At 43.5% G+C, this 15338-nt stretch overlaps 1 protein-coding gene and 1 pseudogene across 1 annotated transcript in view; one reads left to right on the top strand and one right to left on the bottom strand.

Moving 5' to 3' along the window:
* Positions 1-15338, bottom strand: part of PKD2L1 (polycystin 2 like 1, transient receptor potential cation channel) — a 41906-nt gene that overhangs the window by 14682 nt on the left and 11886 nt on the right.
* On the top strand, positions 9714-10358 carry LOC132495989 (ras-related protein R-Ras2-like; annotated as a pseudogene).

Here is a 15338-nt window from a genome sequence, read left to right as displayed (position 1 = left end):
TAAAGGGTTATATTTTATTGTATCTGTGTTTTAAAAACATATATTTATTTATTTATTTGGCTGCGCTGGGTCTTAGTTGCGGCATGCGGGATCTTTTTTTTTTTTTTCAGTCATGGCATGAGGGATCTAGTTCCCTGACCAGGCCCTGCATTGGGAGCACAGAGTCTTAACCACTGGGCCCCTGTATCTGTGCTTTGTAATGTAAGTGGCTCAGATTCCTTTTGGACATAGGTGGGGCATAAGTATGTTGTAATTAAATAAGTGTGACTGTAATAATTATTATTAATCATCATCATCGTGAGCTTGAATAATAATTTGATTTTATCCATTCCAATATTTATAGTAGAGACCAAATATTCTTGTCCTCTTTTTTGAAGTGCTGGAAGACCTTCCCAGATCAGAGCAATAAGAAGTCAGTGGTTGTTTTGTGCCTCTCCTTTCCCAGGTGATTGCCATACAGGTTATCATCATGCTACTGAGCTCCTTCCCTGTCCCTAATTACTATTTAAGGGAACATAGCCATCCTTTTCTAACAGCACTCTTTTTGAGCAGGAACGAGATCCCTTCTCTCAACTAATTGACAAAGAATCTTGAAGAGCTGGGTGCTTCTGCCAGCAAGTGTATAATTCCTTTATGTGTCTACACTACTCCTCTGTTGGAAACTCTGTGCCTTCAAGTGTTTGACACGCAAAAGCCAACTGCTAACTGGCTAGCTCTGAGGAAAAGCATTGAGGATGCTTCTCTAGAAAAACGGAGGTCTCTTTCACCCCAATCCCAGCCCTGGCAGTCATTATGTGGATAGAACTTCCACTGTGATAACAGTCCTCCAATTGTTGAAGAGTTGGAAGTTCCTTGGGCTTTACCAATTCTATATATTTAACCAACAGCTCCTCTGATGGCCTTTTCCTGAGCCTCTCATCACCTGGCTTGCTGAGAAGCTCTCTGAAATATTTTTACCTATTTATTAGGACACTGGATCCCGTTTGGCTTTGGTCATGCAAATAATTTGGAGGGAAATAAGGTCTATGATTATCCCTACAGGGTGAGTCGACTATCTTGTGAAATAAAATACAATACCCTGAAACTCACCCTTCTTAATGCCTCCCCAACAGCCTGTGATGATAGTTTCACAATAGCTTAGCTAAACACTTTAATACTCACTCCTGATGGAAAAGAACCATATCTCATCAGCTTCCATTATGATTTATGTCAGGGAGGTTATAAGTTCCTTGATTTCTCCAGGTTCCATGAGCTGTTACTGCTCCCATGCCAAACTATGGGCACGATTTACTCTTCCCCTACCTGGCACAAACTGCTAGTTATTCCCCAATAGCTTTCCTCTTCTTCTTGCATAATAATATAATTTTATCTAGGGGCACATGGCTGCCCAACTAAACGCCACATTATCCAGCTTCCCTTGCAGCTAGGTATAGTGACCATTTGAATAAATTTGGGCCAATGGAATGCAAGTGGAGTGACATGTTCCCATGTACATCTCTGACTTATGTCCTTAAAAGGAAGGAAAATGCTTTCCCTTTCTATTTTCCTACTTCCTGTTGGCTAGAGCATGGACATAAGAGCAGGAGCTGGAACATGAGACAGATGCCATATGTTGAGGATGGCAAAGCAATAAGGTAGAATGAGCCTGGGCCCCACATGATTGTGGAGTCCCACATTAGTCCAGGGCTTCTTATACCTCAGATTGTTACATGACAGAAACAAGCTTCTATCTTATTTAAGCCACTATTATTGCAGCTAAACCAACATCCCAACTGAAGCAAATCATATGAATACATCCATATCAGAAGGGTACTTTGCAAAAGGAACTTTTCTAAGAAAATTAGGATAAGCATAGAGGGAAAAAGAGTTGAAGTCAACAAGCTGTTAGCACAAAATTCCTATCCTAAGAAAAGCCAAGTCTAACCTCAGACCTCTTGGTTAAAACCATTTACTGGATACATAGCACATTTTTCCTTTTCTTAGTACGATGTCCCCTATTAAGAAATTCTTTTGTTGTCAGGACTTCCCTGGTGGCCCAGTGGGTAAGACTCTGTGCTCCCGATGCAGGGGGGCCAGGTTTGATCCCTGATCAGAGAACTAGATCCCGCATGCATGCCGCAACGAAGATCCCGCAACTAAGACCCAGTGCAGCCAAAATAAACAAACAAACAAACAAACAAATAAATAAATACAAAATGAAAACGTTTTTTTAAAAAAGAAATTATTTTGTTGTTCTTCTTGGGCAATTTCTCCCTTCACTCTCTTCTTTGCTTGCCATTCCACCGACACATTCTGATTAATGCTACTGGATCATCCAAAGTTGGATTCCAAATACCTTATGGTTCTTAAGATGGAGAGTAGGCAGAAGAAAGTTGGGACCTGGAAATGAGGGAAGGGTTAAGTCCTCAGAGCGTTCACTGAAGGATTTCACATCAGTGTATCTAAGAGAATACAGCTGAGAGAACTGTATCACTCACAGCTACCTTGGTAACTAAGCATTATCAAGCCTTTTAGGACTTACGTTGAGAGGATTAAAGTTCTAGAGAACCTATGACTACACATGGCCCGTTTCTTCTTAGGAAATCAGATTCACGGCCAAAGGGTTATGAGTTGCTTTTGAAGGAATCCAATCAGGCTGAAGGTGATCATTCTGAGAAGTGGAAAACGAATGCAAGAACTGACTAGTGATCCCCCTAAAATTTCTGATAGCTCTGAGATCTTATGACAGGGTAAGAAAGACCTATAAATATGTGTCCATGCTGAATCAATTTCGTAACAGATCATCTCAGGGGATGAAATACTGAAATAAGATACCTACACGATTGGAGATGGGTCTAGGGAACAGGCCACAAGAATACACTTGTGATTAGCTGCTGGAATTTCTCTGTTCTGTTCAATTTCTTAGAGCAGATGCAAAAGCAAGCAAAAGCAATTGATTCTTATAGATTTAATATAACCTTAGCTGATGGATTGTAAACTGTTACATGGTTTCAGAACCACTTGAAAAGTTTATTAAGACAGCAGTTAAACCAGGAGGTCAAAGGCCCTGAGGAAGATGGATGGTCTTCTTCAGGGCCATCCTGGAAAGAAAAATACTGGCCCCCAAATAGCATAGTTCTTGTCCAAAAACCTCAAGACATAGAATGAACTTCAGCAATATCGGGAGAGATATATAAGACATATATAGCTTGGTCTTTAATAAGAAGGGCACACTGTTTCAAGAGGAGATGCCAACTGGGGTATAACATAAGAGACCTGCCTCAGTATGGGTTTTTTTACTGGCTGATGAGTCAGAAGTGGTTCTACACATATCCTCCTAGAAGGTTACAGAGTAAGACTGTGCTTGCTCTTATCTGTGTTTCCTTGAAAGATTTTGCCTGAGATCTCCCAGAGACTGATCATCTTGAAAAAAGCCAAGGCCATGGAGAGTACTATAGACCTGAGGTTTAAAGACTGCTGCCTAGGACTTCCCTGGTGGCGCAGTGGTTAAGAATCCACCTGCCAATGCAGGGGACACAGGTTCGATCCCTGGTCCGGGAAGATCCCATGTGCCGCGGAGCAACTAAGCCCGTGCGCCACAGCTACTGAGCCTGTGCTCTAGAGCCCGTGGGCCACAACTACGGATCCCACGTGCCACAACCACTGATCCCACGTGCCACAACCACTGAAGCCTAGAGCCCATGCCCTGCAACGAGAAGCCACTGCAATGAGGAGCATGTGCACTGCAACAAAGAATAGCCTGTGCTCGCCACAACTAGAGAAAGCCCATGTGCAGAAACGAAGACCCCACCCAGCCAAAAATAAATAAATTAAATAAATTTTTAAAAAAAGACTTTGCTGCCTATAACTACCTACACCAAAGAGATATTTAATACTAAAACTGAGGAAGCATTAAGAGAAGAGCCCTTGATGTTAAAGGGTGCCATGGCTAGAGTCCTTGAAAATGTGGACCCAGGAAAGCTGGGAAACCAGGCAAGACATACCTAAACCACATATATAGGGGTTACCCCAATTATGATGCTACCGTTTCATGCACTATCCTTATAAAAGATTACAGAAAGATGACTAAGGTAGTAGAATTGGTAATGAGTGATTTCGCTACAGAGAAGCCATGGACTTCACCTGTAATTTTGCAATCCAAGCTGCATGCATCAATGATTCCGTGAAGACTGTAGGATAATCAATACCATGACCAAACCATATGTTCATCCAATGCCAAGAATTGGTTCTCTCTGGAGTTACAGGGTCTGTTAAGGGTAGCCCATCATTGATTGGCTCATGTGATATTGCAAAATAAAAGCAGTCCAAGGGGCTTCCCTGGTGGTGCAATGGTTGAGAGTCCACCTGCCAATGCAGGGGACACGGGTTCGTGTCCCGGTCTGGGAAGATCCCACATGCCGCGGAGCAGCTGGGCCCGTGAGCCATGGCCACTGAGCCTGTGCGTCCGGAGCCTGTGCTCCGCAACAGGAGAGGCCACAACAGTGAGAGGCCTGCATACCGCAAAAAAAAAAAAAAAAAAAAAAGCAGTCCAGGAAAAATGTATGAAGACAGCTTCAGACACGGCAGATAAATGCATCATCTCCTTTACTACAGGGCATGCTCACTCAGTACACAAAAGGAGGCTCTCAAATTGTTCTATAGAAAGGGACGACATATTTAAGTAATTAATATATGGATTGATTTTTAAATCATTTAAATTGAGACCATGTTATTATCGCTTTGAAGGGCGTGAACTCCTTGAAACACATTATCAAACTTTTCCTTTGTAAGTTGGTACAACTGAGGCAGGAGATAGATGGGCTCCAGGCTAGACATTTACAACTGGCCTCCTGTTCACACTTCCTGGGGTAAGAAGAAGATGGGCTCCAGGCCAGACATTCATTACTAGCTCCCTGTTTACATTTTCCAAAGCAAGAGACAAATGGACTCCAGGACTACATATTTATGACTGGTCTCCTGTCTATATTTCGAGATCTGCACCTCATAAAAACCAGCAACAGAAATAAGGTAAATAACCGGACATTGGACATTTTTATGGCAGGGACAGAGTGGGACTACACCCTGTTAAAAGATCAAGAGGTCATATATTTCCCATCCTTGGGGCAAGGGAAACATTGCACATGCGCAGAAAGGCTCCTTGGGGGTCAAAAAGGACGGGGCACCTCACCGTAATATGTGATGCTAAGGCCATCCCATAGGCCTCTGGGCTGTAATCCATCTTGGAAGAAAGTTGTGCACGCATGTTGGGGAGGCTCCTAAGGCAGGTCAGGTGTGGAAAAAACAACCAGATAATTGGCCAAATGTAAACAAAGACCCAGAAGAACTGACCTATATAAATGACTTAACCGCCTCTTTACTGCACTCCTCCTCATTAGGGAGGATGCCCCACCCTTTCTCTCCAGGTGTGCATCTCTGCCTTGCTTCTATCTTAACTAAACAAACTGTTTCTCTGTGTGCTCTCCCAGTTGTTGTTGTGCTGTGTCTCTAATAATAAACTTTGCACCTGTTTTTACAGTTTTGCCTCTGTGAGAAATGCATTTTTCACTGGGGGCAAGAGCCAGGGGGTGTGGTGGCTAGGATTCCTAGTTTTCATCCAGGCTACCCAGGTTCAATTCCTGGGCAGGGAATTAAGATCTTGCTTCACACCACCACTCATTGCTGCCTCGCCAAGATCACAACCACTACGGAAAACAGTATGGAGGTTCCTCAAAAAACTAAAAATAGAATTGTCATATGATACAACAGTCCCACTCCTGGGCATATATCCAGACAAAACTCTAATCCAAAAAGATACATGTACCCCTATGTTCACAGCAGCATTATTCACAATAGCCAAGACATGGAAGCAGCCTCAACATTCACCAACAGATGAATGGATAAAGAAGATGTGGTATACATATACAATAGAATATTACTCAGCCGTAAAAAAGAATGAAATAATGCCATTTGCAGCAATATGGATGGACCTAGAGATTATCGCTAAGTGAAGTAAGTCAGAAAGAGAAAGACAAATACCATATTATATCACTTATATGTAGAATCTAAAATATGACACAAATGAACCTATCTAGGAAACAGAAACAGACTCACAGACATAGAGAACAGATTGGTGGTTGCCAAGGGGGAGGGGGTTTGGTAAGGATGGAATGGGAGATTGGGGTTAGCAGATGTAAGCTGTTATATATGGAATGGATAAACAACAAGGTCCTACTGTATAGCACAGACAACTATATTCAGTATCCTATGATAAACCATAATGAAAAAGAATTTTTAAAAAGAATGTACTATAGGGCCTCCCTGGTGGCGCAGTGGTTGAGAGTCCGCCTGCCGATGCAGGGGATACGGGTTCGTGCCCCGGTCTGGGAGGATCCCATATGCCGCGGAGCGGCTGGGCCCGTGAGCCATGGCCGCTGGGCCTGCGCATCCGGAGCCTGTGCTCTGCAACGGGAGAGGCCACAACAGTGAGAGGCCCGCATACCGCAAAAAGAAAAAAAAAAAAAAAAAAAAGAATGTACTATATACGTATATATATATATGCATAACTGAAATACTTTGCTGTACAGCAGAAATTAACACAACATTGTAAATCAACTTCAGTTAAAAAAACAAAACAAAACACACCTTCCCTGGGGCTCAAGAACCAAAAGTGAACAATGTTTCCCTGGAGTTCCCATCAGAAAGAGCCTTTCAAAGAAATCTCAAGAAGCTGTGTCAGGGACAGGAGGACTATGGACAGTGGACCAGAGAAAAAAGTCGAAAGGAAAGAAGAGTCAAATACTGTGGGCAGAGGTAGGTGAGAAGAAAGCACAGTGGACCAGAGCTGGGGAAAGAGACGAGAGAGAAGAAAGGAGATGCTGGGAGAGTCAGGCCAGGATACAGAAGAACCCAGCAAGAAGCACTGCCCCTGATTCCTGCCTTCACTGCAAGCTGGCAGTTCCTGGCAGATATTTTGAAGTGTGAGTTAGTTTCTACAAAGTACATCAAGAGATCCTCCTATACTGAGATTTTTGCCATCAGCCATCAACACCTTGGGAAAGCCTCCTACACCTCCCACCTTCGGTGGACATTTCATCTCTGTTTACACAGACCGCCTTCTAGTATAAACCAACCAAAGCCTCTTATCTAAAATTTATGTATATCTACATGTGCCTAGAAAATGGCTGAAATTATATACACCGAACTACTAATAGTGGTTAATAACAGTGGCCCTATTGGACATTTTAAAACAAGGACTATGCATTAGTTAAAATTACATTTTCCTCTCAGACTTGCCCTTCCAGACTCAGCAAAGCTCTTGCCTTTCCATAGTCTGAGGTCTTAGCTGGCTCTTGCTGCCTCCTTCAACCCCTGCCTCCTCCAGGCTGAAAGCCAGAGATGTTAAAACAAACAAGCAAGCAAACGGCAATGACTTTAGGCTTCCCTGGCATTGACTCTGGGCCTCCTCGGATGTGAATGGTTGCCTGCCTCTGGGACCTGCAACAGTTCCCAGGTCTCTCTGACCATTTTGCCCCTCACATCTTGCCATGGTCCAGAGCACTCCTTCACCATGACATTCATTACACCACATGTCACTGTTGGTTTACATGTCCACCTCTTTTGCTCCTTGAAGGCAGAGGATGAGTCTCTCTATTTCAAACCCTTTAACAGTTGGCCTAGGGCCTGACACATAGTAGGACTTCATAAATGTTTGAACGTATGAATGTCTGAATACCCAAGCTCTCATTGTCTCAACTGTCCTTTTCCTTCATGTTGTGAAATAATCTGCTCACCTTTGAGAACCACCGCCCTATGCCTCATTTCTGTGACTAGCACCTCCACCCAGACCTGAGAATCTGCCTGAACTTAAAACCTTAGACTTCCTGCTGCCACCACTCCATAGTGTAAAGAGATCATTATCAATATTATTAAAATCCCTTACCTGTGTGCCACATTGCATAGTTTTCAAAGAGCTTTTCTATGCAATATCTTGCTATAGCCAGTCAGCCATGGCCTGATTGTTCCACCTTACCCATGAGCGGTTTCCTATGAATCATGAAGTTCAGAGTTTATATGATTAGCTCAGGGTCATTCAGCTGGCGAGAGGCAGTCAGCACTCAGACTTGTGCCTCATGAATACGTGCTACGTGTCCTTTCTCAGGCCACTTACACTGGTGGTGCCCCAGATTTCATCAGCTAGTGCTGCCTGCACTTCTGTGCTTGACTGAAGCATAGTTCTTCTTAAAAATCCTTTCCCTGATCCTAAGATCTAGCACTTAAATGTACTACTGTACTTCTAGAGACCAATGACAGTCCCACATGGGGGAAACTAAATGACAAGTTGTCACTCAGCATTGGACAACAGGATATGTCCAGGCCCACCGGTCTTGTAATAGTGATCCATGCCCTGGAACTTCTGGGACACCAGGGAATTCTGCTATAGCAAATACAGGTCAAAGCCTGCTGGTAGGGCCTAAATCCCAATCATTTAAGTTGAACTGACTCAGATCACCTCACCCTAGTACTAGAAGGACTTCATAATTCTCTGGGTCTGGATAGGCCAAGGGTAACTGAGTGTGCTGAGGCATGAAATCATCATCCCATGGCCATTCTTAATCCTTGGCAACCCCTTCTAGAGGGCTAATCTTTCGGATCCTTGCTAAGCATTATCCTGGTGTTTTCAAACAGACCTTGGGCTTCCGGTGGGTTAAACTTTACATTTCAATATTTTCCAAGTTTATGGAAATGATGTGGAATGACAACTGATATTTATTGAAAGCCCACTATATGCCAGGCACTGTACTAAGTACCTTATTTGTTTTCCACCAGTCTCACAAAGGCAGACATTATCCTCATTTGAAATACAAGGATAACACAACATTGTAAATTAACTATACCCCAATAAAATTTTTTTTAAAAAGGGGGACTTCCCTGGCGGTCCAGTGGTTAAGACTCCATGCTTCCACTGCAGGGGTCACGGGTTCGATCCCTGGTCAGGGAACTAAGATCCCACAAGCCGCGCAAAAAAAAAAAAAAAAAAGAAAAGAAAAGAAATACAAGGAAATCAAGGCCTCCAGAGATTTAAGTATCTTGACCTACATCTTGTCAAAGGCACATGTCTAGTAACTGGTTGTACCATCATTTGAAGCAAGTCATCTTATTCCAGGTCCCATGCTCTCTCCATCACCACTGTGCCTTCACTAATGTTATGATACTATGTGACCAATTATCTTCTGCCATCATTACAGCCACATGGGGGTTAGGGGCTCACCCACAGACATTTCCTGAACGTCCAATATCTTTCTGTTCCTTTCTTTGTTAATTCTAGGTATGCTCAGTCAAGAAAGACATCTTCTATTTCTCAAAAAATTAAAAATAGGACTACCATATGATCCAGTAATTCTACTCCTAGGTATTTATTCAAAGGAAATGAAATCACTATCTCAAAAAGATATCTGCTGAGAGGGCCATTTGTAGCGGCGCTGGAGGCTGCGTTTGGCAGGCACTGCGAAGACGTGCGCAGGAGTGAGGCCCCACGGCCGCTGCAGCCCCTTCGCCGACGCGGTCAGCTCGCTTCTCCGCGTCTCGGTCGGGACCCGGTCAGCCCGGGCGCCGCGCTGCCGCCCGGACCGGCCCTCCAGCAGCTCCCGGCCCCCCGGACCCCCGCCCGGCCGCTCGCCCGCAGCCCGCCAGCCGCACAGGCCCCCGGAGCCGGGCCGAGGGCGGGCGGCGTCCCCATGGCCACCGCCGGCTGGCGGGACGGCTCCGGCCAAGAGACCTACCGGCTCCTGGTGGTCGGCGGGGGCGGCGGGGGCAAGTCGGCGCTCACCATCCAGTTCATCCAGTCCTATTTTGTAATGGATTATGATCCAACCGTCGAGGATTCCTACCCAAAGCAGTGTGGGATGGGTGACCGGGCAGCCCGGCTAGATATTCTGGATACAGCGGAACAAGAGGAATTTGGAGCTATGAAGAACAGTACTTGAGAACTGGCGAGGGTTTCCTGTTGGTCTTTTCAGTAACAGAGGCAGTTTTGACGAAATCTATAAGTTTCAAAGACAGATTCTCAGAGTAAAGGATCGTGATGAGTTTCCAATGATTTTAATTGGTAATAAAGCAGATCTGGATCATCAGAGACAGGTAATGCAGGAAGAAGGACAGCAGTTAGCACCGTAGCTTAAGGTAACATACATGGAGGTGTCAGCAAAGATTAGGATGAATATAGATCAAGCTTTCCATGAACTTGTCCGGTTTATAAGGAAATTTCAATAGCAGGAATGTCCTCCTTCACCAGAACCAACGAAAGAAAAAGACAAGAAAGGCTGCCACTGTGTCATTTTCTAAGAATCCCTTGAATTTTAGCTACAAACTGCCAGGAAAAGCCCTCATCTTCTCCCTCTCTCCTTACAGTTTACATCACGCTGGTACCTTTCTAGCCTTAGATAAATGATCACCGTGGTAGCCTTAGACCAAGAAGCTGGCTAATCCTTTCCATGAAGCTAATCCAATGGTCATTCAAGACAGATTTAAAGGAAACACTAAGGCTGCTTCAAGGATTTCTGATTCCTTTAAAATGGATATCTATATACACAGACACATTCCTTTTTTTAAGGACTTACTTTTAATAGGGATGAATCAGTTTTGGAACCTAAGCTGTTTGCCAAGCTGAAGTCATAGGTTGTGAAATAACTTTTAACTTCTGGAATCATATTGCCTACTGTTACTCTAAATAGAAACATAGGGAGTTTTTTTAAAATGTGAATTTTTGCCTATCTCTAAAAATTTTGATGTCAACTTTAGTTAACCTTAAATACACTGAATTGAATCCACAAAAGTGAGACATCTCAGACCTTTACCGATGCTATAGCCTTTGTTTTCCAGTGGCCAAAACACCGAAATGTCTATTGTATTTATAGGTTAAAAACTGTGTGTAAAGCCTTTACTATTATTCCTAAAGATAATATTCTATGTGGCCAAATATTTGGACTCATTCTGGACTTAGTCATTTTAGTGTTCTTGGTTTTTTAATTTAACCCTTTTCACAGCCATGTTGAGAGTAACAATAAATAATTCCTGTCTGTCTTCCTTTTCAAGTATTTCTGGATAAGGGATTCAGAAAAACTAAAACTGTTTTTGTTTTTAATATAAAATATGGAATTGATCTTTCCAGGGTCAGAGATGATTAATGTTTGGCTATATACTTTTATACATTATTTTCTTATCAAACCAGTTAACAAGTATTTTTATATGTTTGTAAGCAAATATGCTTTCACAGCATACCTGTGTATATGTAAAATAAGTATTTAATTCTCACCGTGCACTTTTAGCTGACAAAGGAAAAAAAGTCAAAACTACAGAAACTGTGGTAGAGCCTTACATGCTGTTCTGGTCCTGGCTGTACCCACCTTTGGCCAGTCACATAGCTACTCAAGAAATCTTCCCAATAGAGTACAATGGGATGAGAATCTGAAATCACTTCCGATATCCCCTACTAGATATTGACTGTTATATCAAATAGTAAGTGGTAAAACTTTTAATCGACAATTAGTATAACTGTGGATAACTTCTGATTTTGTTTTTAATTCTGTGGATTGTGTTTAAACAATTCAAAAGTATGTTCCTGATTTTGAGATACTAAGTGGTATTGCACAGTTGTCACTTTATTGAATGTGTACAACAGTTCCATGAAGTTTTTAAAGCATACCCTTGAATAGCTTCAGGTGCTAGAATTAAAATTGATCTGTTATCACACACACACAAAAAGATATCTGCACCCCTAAGTTTATTGCAGTATTATTTACAATAGCCAAGACATGGAAACCACCTGAGTGTCCACTGATGGATGAGTGGATAAGGAAAAGGTGATGTGTGGGGGGGGGGGGAGAAAGAGAGAGAGATATTGTATGATCTCACTTATTTGTGGAATCTTAAAAAACAAAGAAAACCAAACAAACACCAAAACAAAACAAAAACAAAAACAAAAACCAAACAAAAACAAAAAAAAACCCTGAACTCATAGATACAGAGAAGAGATTGGTGGTTACCAGATGCAGGAGATGGGCAAAATGGGTGAAGGTGGTCAAAACATAAAAATTTCCAGTTATAAGATCAATAAATCCTGGGGTACAGGACTGGTAACTATTGTTAATAATACTGTATTCTATATTTGAAAAGTTGCTAAGAGAGTAGACCTTAAAAGTTCTCATTACAAGAAAAAAAACTGTAACTATGCGTGGTGATGAATGTTAACTAAACTTATTGTGGTAATCCTTTCACAATAGGTAAATATATCAGATCATCATGTTGTACACCTAAAACTAATACAGTGTTACATGTCAATTGTATCTCAATTTTAAAAAAGACATATTCTTCCTGATCTCCAAGCTTACTTCAGCCTCTCCTGTTAATGCAAGATTCCACCAATCTATGGACAGAATCTTAAAATTCTCTACAAGAAAGCAGAGTGAACAGAGGCAGGCATTTCCTTACAACCAGTAGCGGATAAAGAACATCCAATTGACGTTAGTTGGTGTGTAGATACAAGTCACCAAAGGCCAAGGGTATCTGCCCTCCTCCCCAGCTCCATGGTGACCAGACCCAGCCTTGTCTTGGCTCAGAGCTGCTCCTATGGGGGGAAGTGGGGGCAGTCCCAGGTGCACCTTTGAGATAACAATACTGTCTCCTAAAACAAACAGCCATTGTTTCCACACAAAGACCTTCAATGTTTCCTCCATCAACAAAAGGCTACAGCCATCCTGCCAAGAAGACAAAAGGCTGGAAGCCCTTTCAGAAACAGCATGACAGTGGGGGGGAAGGGGTGGAGACAGGAAGATCATTCTCCAGCACTTGCTCTGCCCAGGAATAGGACTGACTCCACCCATCAGGGACCGTTCTGAATTACTGATCACTCCTGGGCTATTCATAATGACAATAACATCAGCTTCCTAATCTGTGAGATGGAAATAATAATATCTATCCTTTACAGGATTGCTGTCAGGATCAAATGAGATAATAGGTATGAAAGCTCTTTGTAAGGTTTAAAGGGATGCATGACTGATATGGTTATTATGAAAAGATCGATGGTTCACCCACAATACCTGCATTAAAAAGATAGATCTGGGCTTCCCTGGTGGCACAGTGGTTGAGAGTCCGCCTGCCGATGCAAGGAACACAGGTTCGTGCCCCAGTCCAGGAAGATCCCACATGCCGCTGAGCGGCTGGGCCTGTGATCCATGGCCGCTGAGCCTGCGTGTCCGGAGCCTGTGCTCTGCAACGGGAGAGACCACAACAGTGAGAGGCCTGCATACCGCAAAAAAAAAAAAAAAAAAAAAAAAAAGATAGATCTATTTTAGCCAGATGAGACTCCAAATAGCCCTGGTGTCTAGACCCACCCAGTTCCTAGAATAAAGCATAAGGGAGAAGAAATGTGGTCAGTATGGCTGACCACTATAGTTTACTGGGGTCCATCCCAGGCCAAACTGCTGTGCAGGTGATGCCTGACTTAGTTGACTGTTCTTTCCAGCCCCAGGAACTCACATCCTGGAAATAAGCCCTTTGATGGTTGGTCCCTCACCTAAGGTCTAATGTGCCAAACTTCACCCCCAATCTGCTTCTTTGCCTGTCTTCAAATATACTTCTTATGCAATTTACCCAAAAGTAAATACACATAGTATATTAAAACATGAGAAAATTTTCCATCCTCACTAGTAACAAAAGACCAATAAATTAAGGTAAATTGTACTACGTTATGCCTATTCAGTAATAAAAAATATAAATAAGAATATCCAATGTTAATGAAGTTGTGACAAAAATTGGTGTGATCTTACAGTGCTAGCAACATAATAAATTTATATGATTGCTTACAGAGGCAAAATGACAACACATAGCAAGTACCAAGAATACATTCCTGTCTTTGTAGTAATTTTCTCTCCCTGGAAATTCCAAGGAGATAATTCAACAAAAGTGGTGAAAAAAAGCAGCAAGCATATATATATTTACCTACTCTAGGCAAATATTGAAATAACAAGAGAAATGTTTTAGTTAATTGTGGTGTGACTGTAGTCATTAAAATGAAAATATAAGAACAACTTAAAAACATGAGGAACTATGATATAATTGTAAGTGGAAGTGTACAATATGATACAACTAGGCAAAATATATAACTATATGGATAAAGTTTGGTAATTAGAAAATAACCTTTGGTACTGTGGTGGTGAATTGTATTTCAAAATGTTCCTTAAGTCTTTATATCACCTTTTAAATATGGAAATAAAAAGAAAGAAAAGTAATCAGCTGGTAGAATTCTCTCAAGAGTCTGCTTCTGGGACTTCTCTGGTGGCGCAGTGGATAAGACTCTGTGCTCCCAATGGAGGGGGCCCAGGTTCGATCTCTGGTCAGGGAACTGGATCCCGCATGCATGCCACAACTAAGAGTTAACGTGCCACAACTAAGGAGCCCGCCTGCCACCACTAAGACCTGGTGCAACCAAATAAATAAATAAATAAAAATATTTTTTAAAAAAAGAGTCTGCTTCTTTTAGGGTAGGGCATGGAGTTATCCTTGATAAGATGTCGATGGGTGTTAATAAATTAATGTGTCAGACTTCTGGGTAAGATGGCGGAAGAGTAAGACGCGGCGATCACCTTCCTCCCCACGGATACACCAGAAATACAGCTACACGTGGAACAACTCCTACAGAACACCTACTGAACGCTGGCAGAATACCCCAGACCTCCCAAAAGGCAAGAAACTCCCCACATACCTGGGTAGGGCAAAGCGGAGAGATCCCCACACAGAGGATCGGTGCCGAGCGGCACTCACCAGCCCGAGAGGCCTGTCTGCTCGCCCGCCGGGGCGCGCAGCGCTGGAAGCTGAGGCTCGGGCTTCGGTCAGAGCGCAGGGAGAGGACTGGGGCTGGCGGCGAGAACTCAGCCTGAAGGGGGCTAATGTGCCACAGCTAGCCGGGAGGGAGTCCGGGAAAACTCTGGAGCTGCCGAAGAGGCAAGAGACTTTTTCTTCCCTCTTGGTTTCCTGGTGCGCGAGGAGAGGGGATTAAGAGCGCTGCTTAAAGGGGCTCCACAGACGGGCGTGAGTCGCGACTGAAAGCGCGGAGCCCAGTGACGGGCGTGGGACGCTGGGGGTGCTGCTGCCGCCGCCAAGAAGCCTGTGTGCGAGCGCAGGTCACTTCCCACACCGCCCTTCCGGGAGCCTGTGCAGCCCGCCACTGCCGGGGTCCCGGGATCCAGGGGCGGCTTCCCTGGGAGAACGCACGGCGCGCCTCGGGCTGGTGCAACATCACGCCGACCTCTGCCGCTGCAGGCTCGCCCCGCACTCCGTGCCCCTCCCTCCCGCCCGGCCTGAGT

Source organism: Mesoplodon densirostris, chromosome 1 (assembly GCF_025265405.1).
Source record: "Mesoplodon densirostris isolate mMesDen1 chromosome 1, mMesDen1 primary haplotype, whole genome shotgun sequence".
Classification (NCBI taxonomy): domain Eukaryota; kingdom Metazoa; phylum Chordata; class Mammalia; order Artiodactyla; family Ziphiidae; genus Mesoplodon; species Mesoplodon densirostris.
Note: the sequence above shows the minus strand (reverse complement) of the source record. Positions and strands in the feature narration are given on the sequence as shown.